The sequence below is a fragment of the Pongo abelii genome, chromosome 5 (assembly GCF_028885655.2).
Source record: "Pongo abelii isolate AG06213 chromosome 5, NHGRI_mPonAbe1-v2.0_pri, whole genome shotgun sequence".
In the NCBI taxonomy this organism is placed as follows: domain Eukaryota; kingdom Metazoa; phylum Chordata; class Mammalia; order Primates; family Hominidae; genus Pongo; species Pongo abelii.
In genome coordinates, this window is record NC_071990.2 from 28588736 (window position 1) to 28609861 (window position 21126).

Here is a 21126-nt window from a genome sequence, read left to right on the forward strand (position 1 = left end):
TGTGTGTAAGGCCATTATTCAAGGAAAACAGTTTGAAGGGTAAGTAGACACTGGAGCAGATGTCTCTATCATTGCTTTAAATCAGTGGCCAAAAAATTGGCCTAAACAAAGGGCTGTTACAGGACTTGTCGGCATAGGCACTGCCTCAGAAGTGTATCAGAGTACCATGATTTTGCACTGTTTAGGGCCGAATAATCAAGAAAGCACTGTTCAGCCAATGATTACTTCAATTCCTGTTAATCTGTGGGGTCAAGATTTATTACAACAATGGGGTGCAGAAATCACTATGCCCGCTCCATTATACAGCCCCACAAGTCAAAAAATCATGACTAAAATGGATATATACCAGGAAAGGGACTAGGAAAACATGAAAATGGCATTAAAGTCCCAATTGAGACTGAGAAAAATCAAGAAAGAAAAGGAATAGGGTATCCTTTTTAGGGGTGACCACTGTAGAGCCTCCTAAACCCATTCCATTAACTTGGAAAACAGAAAAACCTGTATGGGTAAATCAGTGGCCACTACCAAAACAAAAACTGGAGGCTTTACATTTATTAGCAAAGGAGCAATTCGAAAAAGGACATATTGAGCCTTCATTCTCTCATTCTCACCTTGGAATTCTCCTGTGTTTGTAATTCAGAAAACATCCAGCAGATGGCGTATGTTAACTGACTTAAGGGCCATAAATGCCGTAATTCAACCCACGGGGCATCTCCAACCCGGGTTGCCCTCTCCGGCCATGATCCCAAAAGACAGGCCTTTAATTATAATTGATCAGAATGATTGCTTTTTTACCATTCCTATGGAGGAGTAGGATTTTGAAAAATTTGCCTTTACTATACCAGCCATAAATAATAAAGAACCAGCCACCAGGTTTCAGTGGAAAGTGTTACCTCAGGGAATGCTTAATAGTCCAACTATTTGTCAGACTTTCGTAGGTCAAGCTCTTCAACCAGTTAGAGATAAGTTTTCAGACTGTTATATCATTCATTATGTTGATGATATTTTATGTGCTGCAGAAACGAGAGACAAATTAATTGACTGTTATACATTTCTGCAAGCAGAGGTTGCCAAGGCAGGACTGGCAATAGCATCTGATAAGATTCAGACCTCTACTCCTTTTCATTATTTAGGGATGCAGATAGAAAATAGAAAAATTAAGCCACAAAAAATAGAAATAAGAAAAGACACATTAAAAACATTAAATGACTTTCAAAAATTGCTAGGAGATATTAATTGGATTCGGCCAACTCTAGGCATTCCTACTTATGCCATGTCAAATTTGTTCTCTATCTTAAGAGGAGACCCAGACTTAAATAGTAAAAGAATACTCACCCCAGAGGCAACAAAAGAAATTAAATTAGTGGAAGAAAAAATTCTGTCAGCGCAAATAAATAGAATAGATCCCCGTGGGGAAAAGAAAGAGAGATCAGACTGTGACTGTGTCTATGTAGAAAGAAGTAGACATAAGAGACTCCATTTTGTTCCATACTAAGAGAAATTCTTCTGCCTTGAGATGCTGTTAATCTGTAACCCTAACCCCAACCCTGTGCTTGCAGACACATGTGCTGTGTTGACTCAAGGTTTAATGATTTAGGGCTGTGTAGAATGTGCTTTGTTAAAAAAGTGCTTGAAGGCAGTATGCTTGTTAAAAGTCATCATCATTCTCTAACCTCAAGTACCCAGGGACACAATACACTGCAGGGACCTCTGCCTAGGAAAGCCAGATATTGTCCAAGGTTTCTTCCCATGTGATAGCCTGAGATAAGGCCTTGTGGGAAGGGAAAGACCTGACCATCCCCTAGCCCGACACCCATAAAGGGTCTGTGCTGAGGAGGATTAGTAAAAGAGGAAGGCCTCTTTGCAGTTGAGATAAGAGGAAGGCATCTGTCTCCTGCTCCTCCGTGGGAATGGAACGTCTTGGTGTAAAACCCAATCATACGTTCTAGTTACTGAGATAGAGAAAACCGCCTTATGGCTGGAGGTGAGACATGCTGGCAGCAATACTGCTCCTTAATGCACCAATATGGTTGTGTAAAGTCAAACATAAATCTGGCCTATGTGCACATCAAGGCACAGCACTTTTCCTTAAACTTATTTATGACACAGAGATCTTTGCTCACATGTTTTCCTGCTGACCCTCTCCCCACCATTACCCTATAGTCCAGCCACATCCCCTTCTCCGAGATGGTAGAGATAGTGATCAATAAATATTGAGGGAACTCAGAGACCAGTACTGGCGGCGCGGGTCCTCCGTATGCTGAGCGCCGGTCCCCTGAGCCCACTTTTCTTTCTCTATACTTTGTCTCTGTGTCTTATTTCTTTTCTTAGCTTCACAGGTGTGGAGGGGCAGGCCACCCCTTCAGATCCCTTAGCCCCACTCCAACTTTTGATTTTTGATCCTGCACATTCTCCAACAGGCATCATTGTTCAAAATACTGATCTTGTGGATTGGTCATTCCTTCCTCACAGTACAATTAAGACTTTTACATTGTACTTGGATCAAATAGCTACATTAATTGGTCAGGCAAGATTACAAATAATAAAATTCTGTAGAAATGACCCAGACAAAATAGTTGTTCCTTTAACCAAGGAAAAAGTTAGACAAGCCTTTATTAATTCTGGTACATGGCAGATTGGTCTTGCTGATTTTCTGGGAATTATTGATAATCATTACCCAAAAACAAAAATCTTCCAGTTTTTAAAATTGACTACTTGGATTTTACCTGAAATTACCAGACATGAATCTTTAGAAAATGCTCTGACAGTGTTTACTGATGGTTCCAGCAATGGAAAAGTGGCTTACACAGGGCCAAAAGAGCAAGTAATCAAAACTCAATATCAATCGGCTCAAAGAGCAGAGTTGCTTGCAGTCATTACAGTGCTACAAGATTTTGATCAACCTATTAATATTGTATCAGATTCTGCATATGTAGTACAGGCTACAAGGGATGTTGAGACAGCTCTAATTAAATATAGCATGGATGATCAGTTAAACCAGCTGTTCAATTTATTACAACAAACTGTAAGAAAAAGAAATTTCCCATTTTATATTACTCATATTCGAGCACACACTAGTTTACCAGGGCCTTTAACTAAAGCAAATGAACAAGCTGACTTACTGGTATCATCTGCATTCATAAAAGCATAAGAACTTCATGCTTTGACTCATGTAAATGCAGCAGGATTAAAAAACAAATTTGATGTCACATGGAAACAGGCAAAAAATATTGTACAACATTGCACCCAGTGTCAAGTCCTACACCCGCCCACTGAAGAGGCAGGAGTTAATCCCGGAGGTCTGTGTCCTAATGCGTTATGGCAAATGGATGTCACGCATGTACCTTCATTTGGAAGATTATCATGTGTCCATGTAACAGTTGATACTTATTCACATTTCATATGGGCAACCTGCCAGACAGGAGAAAGTACCTCCCATGTTAAAAAACATTTATTATCTTGTTTTGCTGTAATGAGAGTTCCAGAAAAAATTAAAACTGACAATGGACCAGGATACTGTAGTAAAGCTTTCCAAAATCCAAAAATTCTTAAATCAGTGGAAAATTACACATACAACTGGAATTCCCTATAATTCCCAAGGACAGGCCATAGTTGAAAGAACTAATAGAACACTCAAAACTCAATTAGTTAAACAAAAAGAAGGTGGAGACAGTAAGGAGTGTACCATTCCTCAGATGCAACTTAATCTAGCACTCTATACTTTAAATGTTTTAAACATTTATAGATATCAGACTACTACTTCTGCAGAACAACATCTTACTGATAAAAAGAATAGCCCACATGAAGGAAAACTGATTTGGTGGAAAGACAACACAAATAAGACGTGGGAAATAGGGAAGGTGGTAACGTGGGGGAGAGGTTTTGCTTGTGTTTCACCAGGAGAAAATCAGCTTCCTGTTTGGATACCCACTAGACATTTGAAGTTCTACAGTGAACCCATCGGAGATGCAAAGAAAAGCGCCTCCACAGAGACGGAAACACTGCAATCGAGCACCATCGACTCACAAGATGAACAGAATGGTGATGTCAGAAGAATAGATGAAGCTGCCATCCACAAAGAAGGCGAAGCTGCTGACTCGGGCACAATTAAAGAAGCTGATGCAGTTAGCTACAAAATGTCTAGAGAACACAAAGGAGACACAAACTCCAGACAGTATGCTGCTTGCAGCTTTGATGATTGTATCAACGGTGGTAAGTCTCCCCATGCCTGCAGGAGCAGCTGCAGCTAATTATACCTACTGGGCCTATGTGCCTTTCCTGCCCTTAATTCAGGCAGTCACAAGGATGGATAATCCTATTGAATTATATGTTAATAATAATGTATGGGTACCTGGCCCCTCAGATGATTATTGCCCTGCCAAACCTGAGGAAGAAGGAATGATGATAAATATTTCCACTGGGTATTGTTATCCTCCTATTTGCCTAGGGAGTGCACCAGGATGTTTAATGCCTGCAATCCAAAATTGGTTGGTAGAAGTACCTACTGTCAGTACCACCAGTAGATTTACTTATCACATGGTAAGTGGAATGTCACTCAGGCCACAGGTAAATTATTTACAGGACTTTTCTTATCAAAGATCATTAAAATGTAGGCCTAAAGGGAAACCTTGCCCCAAGGAAATTCCCAAAGGATCAAAAGACACAGAAGTTTTAGTTTGGGAAGAATGTGTGGCCAATAGAGCAGTGATATTACAAAACGATGTATTCGGAACGATTATAGATTGGGCACCTCGAGGTCAATTCTACCACAATTGCACAGGACAAACTCAATCGTGTCCCAGTGCACAAGTGAGTCCAACTGTTAATAGTGACTTAACAGAAAGTTTAGACAAACACAAGCATGAAAAATTACAGTCTTTCTACCCTTGGGAATGGGGAGAAAAAGAAATCTCTACTCCAAGACCAAAAATAATAAGTCCTGTTTCTGGTCCTGAACATCCAGAATTATGGAGGCTTAATGTGGCCTCATACCACATTAGAATTTGGTCTAGAAATCAAGCTATAAAAACAAGAGATCATAAGCTATTTTATACCATCAACCTAAATTCCAGTCTAACAGTTCCTTTGCAAAGTTGTGTAAAGCCCTCTTATATGCTAGCTGTAGGAAATATAGTTATTAAACCAGACTCCCAAACTATAACCTGTGAAAATTGCAGACTGTTTACTTGCATTGATTCTACTTTTAGTTCTCAGCACCGTATTCTGCTAGTGAGAGCAAGAGAAGGTGTGTGGATCCCCATGTCCATGGACCGACAGTGAGAGGCCTCGCCATCTGTCCATATTTTGACTGAAGTATTAAAAGGCGTTTTAAATAGATCCAAAAGATTCATTTTTACTTTAATTGCAGTGTTATCGGATTAAGTGCAGTCACAGCTACAGCCGCTGTGGCAGGAGTTGCATTGCACTCTTCTGTTCAGACAGTAAACTTTGTTAACGATTGGCAAAAGAATTCTACAAGATTGTGGAATTCACAATCTGGTTTTGATCAAAAATTGTCAAATCAAATTAATGATCTTAGACAAACTGTCATTTGGATGGGAGATAGGTTCATGAGCTTGGAACATCGTTTCCAGTTACAGTGTGACTGGAATATGTCAGATTTTTGTATTACAGCCCGAGTTTATAATGAGTCTGAGCACACTGGGACATGGTTAGATGCCATCTACAAGGAAGAGAAGATAATCTCACTTTAGATATTTCCAAATTAAAAGAACAACTTTTTGAAGCATCAAAAGCCCATTTAACTTTGGTACCAGGAACTGAGACAATCACGGGAGTTGCTGATGGTCTTGCAAATCTTAACCCTGTCACTTGGGTTAAGACCATCGGAAGTACTACTATTATAAATTTCTTATTAATCCTTGTGTGCCTGTTCTGTCTGTTGTTAGTCTGCAGGTGTACCCAACAGCTCCAAAGAGACAGCGACCGTGGAGAACAGGCCATGATGAACAGGCCATGATGACGATGGTGGTTTTGTTGAAAAGAAAAGGGGGAAATGTGGGGAAAAGAGAGATCAGACTGTTACTGTGTCCATGTAGAAAGAAGTAGACATAAGAGACTCCACTTTGTTCTGTACTAAGAGAAATTCTTCTGCCTTGAGATGCTGTTAATCTGTAACCCTAGCCCCAACCTGTGCAGAGACATGTGCTGTGTTGACTCAAGGTTTAATAGATTTAGGGCTATGCAGGATATGCTTTGTTTAAAAAGTGCTTGAAGGCAGTATGCTTGTTAAAAGTCTCAAGGTTTAATGGATTTAGGGCTATGCAGGATGTGCTTTGTTAAAAAAGTGCTTGAAGGCAGTATGCTTGTTAAAAGTCATAATCATTCTCTAATCTCAAGTACCCAGGGACACAATACACTGCAGGGACCTCTGCCTAGGAAAGCCGGGTATTGTCCAAGGTTTCTCCCCATGTGACAGCCTGAGATATGGCCTCGTGGGAAGGGAAAGACCTGACCGTCCCCCAACCCGACACCCGTAAAGGTTTTCTGTGTAGTAAAAGAGGAAGGCCTCTTTGCAGTTATGATAAGAGGAAGGCATCTGTCTCCTGCTCGTCCCTGGGCGATAGAATGTCTTGGTGTAAAACCCGATTGTGTGTTCTATTTACTGAGATAGGAGAAAACAGCCTTAAGGCTGGAGGTGAGACATGCTAGCAGCAATACCGCTCTTTAATGCACCGAGAGATGTTTGTGTATGAGATGTTTTTGTACGTGCACATCAAAGCACAGCATGTTTCCTTAAACTTATTTATGACACAGAGACCTTTGTTCACATGTTTTCCTGCTGACCATCTCCCCACTATTACCCTATCGTCCTGCCACATCCCCCTCTCCGAGATGGTAGAGATAATGATCAATAAATACTGAGGGAACTCAGACCAGTGCCAGCCTGTGAGCGCCGGTCCCCTGGGCCCACTTTTCTTTATACTTTGTTTCTGTCTCGTATTTCTTTTCTCAGTCTCTGGTCCCACCTGACAAGAAACACCCACAGGTGTGGAGGGGCAGGCCACCCCTTCACCTGGGCTCAAGTGATCTGCCCACCTCGGCCTCCCAAAGTACTGGGATTAGAAGCATGAGCCACTGTGCCTGGCCTTTCCTTAATTTTTGCCTTTAAACAAAATCCCAAGCACCAGAAACCTCTGATTGATGGCTTCAGCCATTATTTTTCTGCCCTAACAACTCAAATTCAAATGTCCAGAATGGAGCAAGGTGAATTAAAATCCTTTTATGGTACATAAGACACTCGTCACCGGAAGGCCAAGGCCTCACGCCCCAGCAAGGGCTTGAACCCCGAACCCTCAGGCTAAAAGTCTGATTGGTCTACCGACTGAGCTACCCGGACTCAGAACGGTAACTTTCCCCTCATAGCTTAAGTACATAGCTTAAGTACAGAGAAATACATTCAGTTATCGTCAACTTTGTCTTCCATTCCAAACGAAAACAATCGCTTGCAGAACTACCGCACGCGCTCAAACCAAAAGCAGCCGGCAAATCCCATTTCTACACTCACCAACCTACTCCCACCACAACTATCAGGCTTTTTTCCAAAGCCACCAATACCAGTCGCTACCACACCTCAAACAAAACCTAGCCACGCGGGTACGCTCCCGAAGAGTTCAGCTCTGGAAACAGCCCAAAGACGCTCTCAAAAGCCGACAGTTTGTGTAAAAAGGAATGGTATCTTACTAGGGGACGAAAGGTTTTGGCCCACTTCCTTTCAAACACACAAGACTAATATTTTTTCGTACCTAGAGGACTCAGAGAAAACGTGCAGAGCTTGGACACGTCCTACTTACTCATCCATCCAAATCCTGTACGTGCTGTTTTGCTAACCCCAACCTCGCCTCACCCCTCTCTCCAACCACCCATCCCTTCACCCTTTCCCTTCTGGTCTCCTCACTGCCTCCTCCTAGGCGACGACTTCCCAATAACTCAGCCCACTCCATCCAGCTTGAATTCTTGATTTTCCAGGCCAGGATTTCCCAAATCTGCCGGATATCGAATCTAGGGAGCTTTCTAAATGATGTAACTTAACTGCCCGGCCCCACCTGGACTGTGCTTTCGGTCGTCATCCAAAACTCATGTCTGGGTTGACTGTCATACAAAACGGTGGCGAGAGGATGACAGCGTCGACCCTTTGAGCTGTGTCAGATCACGTTTGAGACGCTCACCAGGCTTACAAAGTGTTAGTTCCTTGCATAGATCGTGCCCCAGTCCACACACCTTCTCCCTTTCCCTCTCCTGATTCCAGAGAGAATCCCATCTGAAAGAGGCTATATATCCGACTGCAGCATTCTCCCTCCTCCTCCCTACCCCGCCTGCTCTCTTTCAGATCAGAGCTTCGGCGATGGAAAAGCAGCTGTCTGTCCTGGCCGTGCAACCACCCCAGATTTTCCAGACACACGCTGTCGCTCTGCATTTCAGGCCAGGTTTTGTGAATTCTTTAAGCTTCTGTTTTACATTCTCCGTAAGGACCTAGAGTTCCCCAAGCAGCATTTAACTTGACTTCTTTGATTTCCTTTCTGTGTTACCTTTGGTGTCCTTAGGCAGAAGTTGTTGAGGGAAAGGGGCAACTTGAAGAGGCAAGAAAATGCTTCATTCCTGGGGCTTTGTGAATGGAAGTGCCCGCCAAGGAGTCGGTTGTGGAGCGGACCTTGGAGCAAGCTGACAGGTAGGAAGATGTGTGAAGCAGAAACAATGAATCCCAGGGTCCAAAATCGGTCTAAGGCCAAGTTTTATTTTGTTTTCCAGAAATCTATATCAATGCATTTCCAGTCTTCCTGCTACCCTCATTTCAAAGGCCTTCTCCCTAGACACGGGAAAATCTAGAGCTCCAGATGCAAGTTCTCAGCAGAATTCCAGCTTTTTCACTTTTTGTCCCCCGCTTTGATACATGAACTAGCATTCAAAAGGAAACAAAAATGGAACTGATTTTGGTACATTCCTCCAGTGTAGGACTATGCTTAGAAACAAAGTAGTTCTTCGTCTTATCATTTTTACTGGCCCCTTGTTTATACCGCCAGTGTTTATTTTAAGAAACTCAAGAACTTAGGCATCTGTCTATGCTTAAACTGTTCCCCACCCGCCACCACACACACACACACACACACACACACACACAAACACTGCCCCTTTGGCTGCATCTAGCGCAGGGATCTTTGGTGTGTTGTTAACTCATGAATTCTACTTTCTGATTGTACAACTGTAAACACAAGAAACTTGATTTTTCAGAAGGCAAGTGTAAGAGAAGACATTTTAACCCATCGCCCACTAACACTTTTGCAATTTTATTTCAACTAAGTATGTGATAACACAGCGTGTCAAAATATTCAATGAGAATCTGTTTACTATCTACCAGACTAATCACTCTGCCAAAATCCGGCCTCGAGAAGAAAACTTTTAAGACTCTAAGCCCCCTACCAAAGCTAATTCTCCCTGCATGCTGATAGCATCTGGCCCTCAAACTTGCAAATGAGTTTTCTTTTTCTTTTCTTTTCTTTTCTTTTTTTTTTTTTTTTTTTGAGACGGAGTCTTGCTCTGTCACCCCGGCTAGAGTGCAGTGGCGCGATCTCGGCTCACTGCAAGCTCTGCATCCCGGGTTCATGCCATTCTCCTGCCTCAGCCTCCCGAGTAGCTGGGACTACAGGCGCCCGCCACCACGCCCGGCTAATTTTTTTGTATTTTTAGTAGAGAAGGGGTTTCACCGTGTTAGCCAGGATGATCTCGATCTCCTGACCTCGTGATCCACCCGCCTCAGCTTCCCAAAGTGAGCCACCGCGCCCGGCCGCAAATGAATTTTCAAAGTTCACATTGGCAAGCTCCGCATTGCTTAAGAAACGCGGTTTGGGTTATCCAAGTTCTTCCAATCACTCACCCAAACAGACCTGAGATCTGCTTCTTCCAAGTCAATGGACGTCCATATTGAAAGAGGACGGATTGGCTAAAGGAAAGATGGAGGTGCCAGGGATTGAACCAGGAACCTCGTACATGCAAAGCACGCGCTCTACCACTGAGCTACACCCCCGGACCGCAAAGGGGCCTGGGTTCTTTTATAAAATGCTGTTGCTATTTTTCTTGTTGGTTTTGTTATAGTTTTTTAATTTAATAGTTAGCTAGAGAAAGTCCACTGGATTAAATTTCATTATCTCTGAAGTTACAAGACTGGATACTGTGTAGTGGCTTCGTTAAACGAGTAACAGATTTTAGTCTGAATAGCACCGTTTTTGATTCTAGGACCTTCCCATTCCTGTTAACTTGCTCCAAGGTCCACTCTCCAGCGACTAGGTGAGAGTTTCTTGCCTCCACCAGGAAGGTCCTGAGACAGTCTCAAGTCTCCAACATATATAGCAGCGATAACGACTCAGAAAAAAGTGCTTTTCAGTGCAGAGGCAGCCGCGGGCTTTCCTTGAACTTCACACCATGCTGGGTCGGAGGCTCTGCCAACATCCATTTTCCAGCTCTTTTCGTGAGTCCCAGGTTCTGAGATTGTCCTGCTCTGATTCCACACCCCATCTCTATTACTCGCTTGACGATTATTATATCCACAAAGGGGTTTTAAAACAGCGACTTCGAAACTCCATCAACTTTAAATGGAGTGACATATTCCCTCCCACCCAGACTTAGGGAATAAACAGGGCAAGGCCAGACGCAGGGCAGCGGAGAGAATTTCCAACTGCCTTCCTTTTGAGAACCCACGGACACAAGCAGAAATTCTGCTACATATGTACATATTTGAAAGAAAAAGTCAAAGAGGCCCGGAAACCTTCAAGCAGTGCCACCGGGGGATTGGAAAATGCGGGCAGGTCCTGGATATGGCAAAGAAAATAGAATTGAATTGTCTGGGAATGAGCAGAGCCCTTTGTTCACGGGAAGCTTTCAGCTTAGCATATAAGGCCAAGGATGTACGTATTCACGTCAAAGCCTTGGGCTGCTTCTTTATCCAAGAGCTGTTGTGTAACACTGACGAAAGCTGTATCAAGCAAGTTTTCCTTTAAAGACTCAAAACACTGAAAAAAAAGTGTTCACTGGCAAAGGCAAGGAACATTTAAGGCACCCAATTTTGATTCTCCTCGCCTTAGCCCTCTAGAAGATTTCCTTGAAAAGTGAGTGCAGGAGGATATTTGTGATCAGGCAACATGCTGCTGAAACAAATCATTGATTTCAAACTCTGAGGAGGGATATGGGAGTTTTAGACCTTTAATCGGGGGCTCTCCCAACTGAGTTATGTCAGCTACACCTCTACCTTCACTGACACTAGTAATTATGTCAACTATTGAGTTTCGAAAGCACTGCATTATTTGAGAGATGTCTTTCCCTTGATCCCTCACTCAGAAGTTGGGACCAATAACGTGCCACATTTGGTAATTGATTGAAACTACTGCCATCTGTGTGCATGGAAGAGAAGTGAGGGGAGAGAAAAATCAGTGGGTGAGTTTCGGCTCCTCAGGCTTCACACAGGAACAACCACAAGAAGATTTGTTAACAAAGATTGCTTAAGGGCCTCTTTTTCTTTTCCTTGATCGTTCTTTTTCATGGTTGTTCCTCAGGAAACTGTGTAATGAAACGAAAAGAATGAGAGCTTACTAATGTGGTGGTGACATGATTGTTCCTCTCCTTTCGGGAGATCCTGAGTGACGGGGATATTTCTCTCTCAATTCTTCTTGTCTTGTGCTGATGCAACAGGGGTGTGTTATTTAAGTACAGCTTTGAAGAAGTAAGAGAAAAGCAGTATTGAAGGAATAAACCTGGACTCACCTGCATGCTTAGCCGGTACTCTACCAGCAAGCTATATACCCCAATTGATCCTACATTTCAGTAAATCCTCTAAAACTGATGATTGTCCCAATTTCTGGATATCTAGTAGTTGGTAGGACAGTTTACTGTATTCAACATCACTATTTCAGAAAATCCTAGACCAGTCCCTTTTTGCAGCTATGCCATGAAAAGTAATGGAATGCTGGACCAAAAAACAGTTTTGTTTACTAAGATCTTCCTCCTCCAATTTTCTCACTCCAGTCAGGCCACTCCAAGGTCTGCTCACCAACATACGACAGAGCATCAGCTTCAACTCATCGAGGAGAATCCCAAGTTGAGATATTTACTTCTTTTCAATATTATTTTCTTTCAACTTCCATGTTGTCTACAAAGTATCAAAGAAGACAAAAGAGTGCAGGCCCAGCACAGTGGCTCATGCCTGTAATCCCAGCACTTTGGGAGGCCAAGGCAGGCAGATGTCCAGAGGTCAGGAGTTGGAGACTCGTCTGGCCAACATGGCGAAACCCCACCTCTACTAAAAATACAAAAATTAGTGAGGTGTGTTGGCACATGCCAGTAGTCCCAGCTACTTGGGAGGCTGAGGCATGAGAATCACTTGAACCCAGGAGGCAGAGGTTGCAGTGAGCCGAGAACATGCCACTGCTCCCCAGCCTGGGCGACAGAGCAAGACTCCATCTCAAAAAAAAAAAAGAAGACAGTGCAGAAGGACAAAAAGAAGAAGACAGTGCAGAAGGACATAAAGAATATTAGCAATGTGTTACCTCAGGGGATTTAGATCCAGGTAAGTGGGAACGATAGAAGTGCAATAAATTAATAATACTTGCTGAGAAATGAAGTATGACAAAATGAGAGACATGAGTGCCAATCTCAAAATATAGGCTAATGTTGGGTAGATAAGACAGAAGAGGAAAAAATTTATCTCAAAGCCTGGCTATAAATGAAGAGCAACAACAGTGTTTCACAGTCACTGTTCTAGCAACCCCTGGCCTGGACCCAGTTAATGGATGCTTCAGCTCTAGTTAAGGAGGCCCCACAGAAAGAAAGGGAAAGAGTAAAGGAAGGGAAAAGCTGCAATGTATTATAAAGCCTCATTTGGATAAAATTCTCCCCAGAATAAGGAAAGTGGAAAAGAAACAATATGTGAGCTGGAACATTAAGTCTTTATAATGTCTTTGTAAAAAAAAAAAAAAAATAGATAGATAGAGAGATAGATAGATAGATAAATCTGCTGGGCACGGTGGTTCATGCCTGTAATTCCAGCACTTTGGGAGGCCGAGGCAGGTGGATTATGAGGTCAGGAGTTGGAGACCAGCCTAGCCAACATGGTGAAACACCATCTCTACTAAAAATACAAAAATTAGCCAGGTGTGGTGGCGTGTGCCTGTAATCCCAGCTACTAGGGAGGCTGAGGCAGGAGAATTTGAGGCAGGAGAATTGCTTGAACCTGGGAGGCAGAGGCTGCAGTGAGCCGAGATCTTGCCATTGCACTCCAGACTGGGGGACAAGAATGAAACTCCATCTCAAAAAAAAAAAAAAAAAAAAAAAAAAAAATCCAGATCCTTGTGAAGCCTCTTTAGGCCTAGAGAAGTCCTCAAACTTTGCCGCATAAGACACGAAGAGTAGTCCCTGTGAGTTTTAACAATATTTTTGTGTGACTGTCAACCCTCACAGGAGCTTTGAAGAAAACCCTAGGGTACCTTCTAGCAGAAGCAGCCAGTGATGTACATGATTTTAAAGCTTCCCAGTTAATTCCAGTAATCAGTCAGTTTGAGAACCAATAGCCTAGGAAGTCAAGCACCCAGAGCCTGTATTGAGTTAAATTTTTAGGAAAATTTCATAGAAGAGGAGGTGAAGTGAACATATAGTAGACAGGATATATCCAAAGGTCTATGTCTTTCTTGTTATCACTAGAGTACAAGTTCTTATCTATACAAGATCCCCTTTCTTCTGGAAGAAAAAACATTAAAGACATTTGTCCCACAGGAAGATCTGACTGTTTAGTCTAAAATTGTTATGGCTTTGACAATGCCTCGCTGCCTTTTTCTGTCACTAGACAAACACTATGAGCACTTTGGAGGCATGTGTGTAGCTGATTTGAAGGTGCATGGTACAGGAGCCACTGTTATTGGTGGATTCCATAAGCACCACAGTGTGCAAAGTGTCAGTGGTTACACTGCAATCAATGTTAATTATAGAAGTGGAATTTATGGCTGATTTTGGCTTGAGCATCTCAGGTATGTGTGTAAGCAAAAGGCAGTGTGGAGGGCCGGGCGCGGTGGCTCGCTCCTGTAATCCCAGCACTTTGGGAGGCCAAGGCAGGCAGATCACCTGAGGTTGGGAGTTCGACACCAGCCTGACCAACCTGGAGAAACCCAGTCTCTACTAAAAATACAAAATGAGCCGGGTGTGGTGGCACATGCCTCTAATCCCAGCTACTCGGGAGGCTGAGGTGGGAGAATCACTTGAACCCGGGAGGTGGAGGTGGCGATGAGCCGAGATCGCACCATTGCATTCCAGCCTGGGCAACAAAAGGGCAACTCTGACTCAAAAAAAAAAAAAAAAAAAAAACATAGTGTGGAAACTTGAAATGAAAGAGAAAATATGAGGCAAACAGTTTAGAGTATAATTTTTAAAATATTCACTTGACAAGATTTCAAGAAGCTCTTTAACTATGAAGGGGCATAGCCCATTTGGTGGAGGTTTAGTCTTTTAATGTGAGATTTCAGGATTTAAACCCTTGGTAAAGCTAATCTTTTATTTCACCTATGTATTTCTAACTTTCAGATAGAAGTAAATTGAAACCTGGCTTTCTCTTAGGAAACTAAGTGTTCATAGGGAGCACATCCTTCCATACATCCTCCTGTTTGCTCAACTGGATTCTAAAAGTCGAGAGTTTGAGGGAGCAAAACCAAGGTTGCAGTAAAATAAGAATTCCATGGTTTAAACAGATGCAGCCCAGCAATTTTCTACTCTATTCTATCACTGTAGGCAGAAGCCAACTTTGAAGACTTACCAGAATTAGATGGGTTACCAGAAGAGTGACTATAGGCATGAAAGTGGAAAAACAGATTTAAGAGAACAAGGAAGAATGTAGATTGACAGGGGATTTGGAGTTATACTGGATTTAGTGAGTGAGGGATTTACTTAAGGAGACTTCCAAGTAGCTTGATTAGTCTTCTATCTAGCTAGTAAGTACAGAAAGATAAGCAGAATCTCTGCCAGGTTTTTTATTGTTGTTAGGTTGATTACCTTTTTAATTAAAAGTAAGAAAGAAAATCCCTCCCATTGTTATGTGGCATTAGGCTTTGTATTGGCATTAAGGAAAATTGAGCATGAAGAACCCATGAGGTTAAATGAACACTTAGTTCCCAATCAGAAAATCGACAGCTCACAATGAAAATTGGAACAATACTCAAAAAACCTATTATCTTCTGATAAGAATGGGTAATTTTGAGCCCTCATGCTACCCACTCTCCAGAGGACCTCTCCTTCATAGCCTCATGAAAATGCAAAACTCAGGATAAGAGATGTCATGTCTGCAGAGTTTCTGACTCAGAGATTAGGGTGCCTTCTAAAAACTCTGTATATTGTTACTTAGACATAATCCACTTTAAAATAAAAAGAAGTGGCATCGTTTTGCCATGTGATATGCACGTGATTCACTGATAATGATGGTGAAAATGTCTGACCCACGAGATAAAGTCTGCAATGAAGTTTGTGTAGATAAAAATGGAGAATGACAGCAAAGACAGAAAGGACAGAGGATCAGGAGAGAGTGGCATATTTTCTGCCTATGAGCTTCTTTTTCCTCATTTCATAGTCTTTCTTTCTCTTCAGTACTATTGCAAAATGGTAGACCAGATAAATTTTTCTTTTCTTTTCTTTTTTTTTTTTTTTTTGAGATGGAGTCCTTCTTGGTCACCCAGGCTGAAGTGCAGTGGCGGGATCTCGGCTCACTGCAACCTCCATCTCCTGGGTTCAAGCAATTCTCCCACCTCAGCCTCCTGAGTAGCTGGGATTATAAGCGTCCACCACCAAGCCCGGCTAATTTTTGTATTTTTAGTAGAGACAGGGTTTCACCATGTTGGCCAGGCTGGTCTTGAACTCCTGACCTCAAGTGATACAGCCATCTCGGCCTCCTAAAGTGCTGGGATTACAGGCATGAGCCACCGCACCCAGCCTAGACCAGGTAAATTTTAAAAAGCTGATTAATCTGTTGGCTACTTGGTGCTTTGCACTCATGCCTTTCTTGTGTTGTCCCAATAACTCCGTGTAGTGGCAACCCATTGCATTTTGTTTTACTTTGCCAGGGAGCAGAAAATAATGAGGGGAAAAGGGGGAATAAAGGAAGGTGCTGATTCCACATTGTCAGAGTTGTGGAAAAAGAAAGCAGCACTGGCGCTCCCAGGGATCAAATTTGAGACCTCACACTTGCAAGAGAAAAGCTCTACCATCAAGCCAAGCCCCATCACTGTTGCAATTTCTTGTTTCATATTCTCTAGTTTTATATTTTACATGGTTTTGTGAAAGTGTAACATTTAAAAGTAAATGTCTATTCTGCTAAAGTCCATTTCAATAATCTTTTCCTAGATCCTTTCTCACACCTATGTTAAAGAAAGGATAATAAATTCTAAAGCATATGACACCATTTTTACTCGTTTGTTTATTTATTTATTTATTTTTTGACAGTCTTGCTCTGCTGCCCAGTTGGAGTGCAGTGGCACAATGTCAGCTCACTGCAACCTCCACTTTACTGGCTCAAGCAATTCTCCTGCCTCAGCCTCCCAAGTAGCTGGGACTACAGACATGAGCCACCATGCCCAGCTAATTTGTGTATTTTTAGTAGAGACAAAGTTTCACCATGTTGAGCAGGCTGGTCTCGAACTCCTGACCTCAAGTGATCCACCCATCTTGGCCTCCCAGGTGTAAGCCACAGTGTCTGGCCCCTGCTCAATCTTACCTGCCAAGTAACTCCTCTCCCAGATCCTGTCACTGGTCTAAAGCTTCTTTTTATTTTTAATTTTGAGCCACCTACACATGTGAAAGTGGAAATGGGAGACAATAATTTTTATTTTGCACATGTTGATGTTGAGAGGCTTCTTAATTTTTCAAGAAGTTTTTTTGGAGTTTGTTTGTTGATTGCTGCTGAAGAAAGAAGGGCATGATATAGAAAGCAAAGGTGGAAATTATTTCTAGATAGATAATATTTTTGAACACATGGGTATGGACAAAAAGGCCAAGAAAGACTGGATAGATTGGTCTATACTGTAAAAAAAAAAAAAAAAAAAAAAAAATAGAAAAAGAAAGAAAGAAAGAGAAAAGAGAAAAAAGAAACAAAAAAGAAATTGTAGTGAGGAAGAGACTGAAGACCCAACAGAATATTCCACCCTGAGACTTTCCATGTGTCAACCTAAGTAACAGAGAGAGGTTCTCTAAAAGAAAATATGTTTATTTGTGAACAGAGCATTGCAGTGGGAATAGGCATGCCATAGTAAACGATGTATGTCTTCAGGGAGGTAAAGAAAGACAAAAGTTTTTAAAGAAAAGTTGAGGAGGGCTACATAATTGTTTCTGAAATAATTATCTTTGGCTGCAAATATTAATAACAAGAGTGACACTAGTCCAAGGTTGGACAGGCAGTTGCTAGGCAGATGTCCTTGTAGAAATATTTTTTGTGTGTAAGATTGCAAGGTTGTGGTTTTCACAGTCTTTTGTGATAGTTTTTGTTATTAGGCATACAAACATGAGAATCCTCTCTTCATGGTTTTCCCCTGCTTTATTTGTCAGGGTTTTGTTAACATTAGTGACTCCTTTTTGACTCCCATTTCCAATTGTCTTGTTCCTCTCAATTTCATATCTTATGAAATGGCTGTACACTGCAGCTGGTAGGACCAAAGAATAGTAAGTTATCAAATAGTCTTGTGGGTTTTGATGTATTTACTTTCTGATCTTCTCCAGTTCTAACTCCTTGAGGTCAGGGATTATTTCATTCAAATCTTTGAATCAAGAGATTAACCCGATAATTGCCCCATTATACATTGCTGATACTTATCTTTGATTGAATGAATGGAAGATAATGTGCACAGCTACTGTTTTTTATTCTTCTTGAAGGGAAACAATAGTTGCATAAGATTCCTTTCAAGTAATGCAGCAAAAACGTAAATGCAACTAATTTCTTTGGTCTGGATTTATAATTCTCCTTTAGGGACTGAGGGATTAGGGCTTCAAATCTCAAAAATGCTGGGATAACTTCCTTACCATGGGAGCTTCTTTCTTCTGCCTCCAGAGCCAGTGTTACCTGGCTTCTTCTAAATCTATTTTCCTTCAGTGGTAAATAATTTTCCCATTTATATTGTGGAGTTCTCCCTGTTCTTTCTTTTTTATTTGTTATTCCTTTTTCTGCTTCTTTTTCTCCTCTTCCTCCTGTGTCTCCAAACTTTCCTGTATTTCTTTTTTCCTTTCTTTTTTTTTTGTTTTTTTGTTTTTTGTTTTGTTTTGACTGGACAAGCCTGGGTTCTAATTTCCTGTATTTTCTGTTCCTGTTTTCAACCATTGCCTATGCTGACAAAGCCTTATGTATTGCAACTTGCTCAGCCCCCCACGCACATCTTTAAACCGTACTTACCTTCCAAACAAAAACAAAATTCATGGAACCCTCTTTTGGTGATGTTTATTCCACTCCTCTTTTGATATACAGTTACTTAAATTCAGGGATATAAATGTAACTAGTATTAATATATCTTATGTTAGATGGTAGTTGTGCTGGGTTAATAGTGTCCTTCCCCCCAAACCATAAACTCCTTGGAACCTCAGAATGTGACCTTATTTAGAAATAGAGTCTGTGCAGATGTAATCAAGTTAAGACAAGATTATTAAGGTGGACTCTAAACCAACATGACTGATGTCCTTGCAAGAAGAGAGAAATTTGTATACAGAGACACTGTGAGAATGCCATGTGACCAGAGAGGCAGAGATTGGAGTGATGCTGCTACAAGCCAGAGAATACAAACTATTGATGGCCACCATCAGAAGCTAAGACAAGGCAAGGGAAGATTCTACCCAGAGTCTCAGAGAAAATATGACCCTGTTCATACCTCGATTTCACACTTCTTGCCTCCAGAACTATGAAAGAATAAATTTCCATTGTTTTAAGCTACTGAGTTTGTGATAATTTGTTATAGCAGCCCTAGGAAACTAATACAGTGGGTGAGCCAGAAAAGGAAAGAAAAAAGACTGGTTACGATAAACACACAAAGAAAGAATGTTCACAACTATTAGAGTACTTGTATCTGCAGCTGATTGGTATTTGTAATTATCTCTTTCACTCCATATTCTCTTTGCTTTCAGCAAGTACCTCAGCAGGTTAAGGCTCTTTGCCTGTTGGGGTAAACCAAACCTTCACTCCTAGAGAGTTTATGACATTTAGCAGTGCTCTGTACAAAAGATTGTTCTAGTTTTTGATTGACTTTAATCACAGTGGATGATATTACTGAAAGGCACTGCTAAAAACCCCCTTAAATTCCAGACATATTCCTTCATGACCCCATTTGTGTAGTAACAAAAACCCCAATTTAAGTTGGTATCAGGATCAATCACCATGAGCAATAAAGTAAGCCCCTTCCTTGCCTGCTGGTTTATTGGCACAAAAAGGCCAAAGTGGTAAAGTGTCATTCTCAACTTCTGGTTTAATGGAACTGTTCTTTTGGTGGCCTCTGGTGAAGCATTTTTCCCTTGGGAGCTCTAAGAATCAAGCCCAACATTTCAAGAACTGAAAGTAAAATTTTACAAGCAGAAGATTCCAGGTTTTCTATGTTTGCATAATCCCATCACAATATATCTTGCTGATTATAGCAAAAATTATGGGAAGAGGGGACACACACACACACCGCCCCACACCTGCCAAACTTACCAAGCAAACAAAAGCAATTAGATTATGGAGGTAATAAAAACTTGGAAGGGTGACCTGCAAGGAATTAAAGATGAGTTCTTTTATTTTTAGTATTTTTCTCACAGCTCTTTACTGAGAGTGAGCCCCAATCATGAAGCAGTTGTGTAGGCAACAGAAACTGTGACAGAAACTCCATATTTCTAGCCAAATTATCAAGGAAAAGTTGAGAAAAGTCTGAAGAGTTAAGGAGAATCTTGAAAGACTGAAGAAAGGATTCCTTAAAATCTGTATATAAAGCCACATACGTCTTGGGCTTAGCTCTGAGCTGTGCATGCTATAGACAGAACCAGAACAGCATAACAAATTCTTTCCAAACTAAAAGTATATTTATACGAAGACCTCCATCTCAGACTAACACCAAGTGGGACATGCTCAAGGGAAGACCTGAAGCAGCATAACAAAAGCTTTGAAAATAAAACTTTTTTTTTTTTTGAGACAGAGTCTCGCTGTGTCACCCAGGCTTGAGTTCAGTGGCGCGATCTCCACTCACTGCAAGCTCTGCCTCCCAGGTTCATGCCATTCTCCTGCCTCGGCCTCCCAAGTAGTTGGGCCTACAGGTGCCTGCCACCATGCCCAGCTAATTAATTTTTGTATTTTTGTATTTTTAGTATTTCTAGTAGAGACGGGGTTTCACCGTTTTAGCCAGGATGGTCTCGATCTCCTGACCTTGTGATCGGCCCGCCTCCACCTCCGCCTCCCAAAGTGCTGGGATTACAGGCGTGAGCCACCATGCCTGGCTGAGACATAAAACTTTCATTCTGAACTAATCAGGTAAGTTACCTGCTAAAAACAAATAAATAAATCAAGCATTCTCCACAAAATCATCACAATAAAAAATTTCTCAACATACAAAGATCCAGGGGGATATATTCAATCTTCAAGACAAAATACAATTAATAAATGGCAAATCCAAGGTGACTCAGATATTGAAATTATCAGATGAGGACTTTCCAGTGTCTATTTTAATTGTTTTCTATGCCAAGCATACTTTAATGAACCAAAATGTAAAAATTTTTATTAAAAGAAATAGAAACTGGTCAGGCATGGTGGCTCACAACTGTAATCCCAGGACTTTACGGGCGCTCAGTGGGAGGATTGCTTGTGATCAAGAATTTGAGAGCAGCCTGGGCAACACAGCTAGAGATATCTGCTATCAAAGGTTAAAAAAAAAAAAAAGCTAGGTGTGGTGGTAGGCACCTATAGTCCCAGCTACTCAGGAGGCTGAGATGGGAGGACTGCTTGAGCTCAGGAATTCAAGGCTGCAGTGAGCTATGAACATACCACTGTACTTCAGCCTGGGCCTTGGAGTAAGACCCTGTCTCAAAAAAACAAAAAGAAATAGAAAGTATTGAAAAAGAAACCAACTGGAAATTTTAGACCTGAAA

The 21126-nt window shown here is 41.6% G+C and overlaps 1 non-coding gene across 1 annotated transcript; it reads right to left on the reverse strand.

The window, feature by feature from the left end:
* Positions 1 to 9970: 9970 nt before the first annotated feature.
* TRNAA-UGC (transfer RNA alanine (anticodon UGC)) lies at positions 9971 to 10042 on the reverse strand. The gene has a single exon. It is a non-coding gene; the product is annotated as a tRNA-Ala (tRNA).
* Positions 10043 to 21126: the final 11084 nt, after the last annotated feature.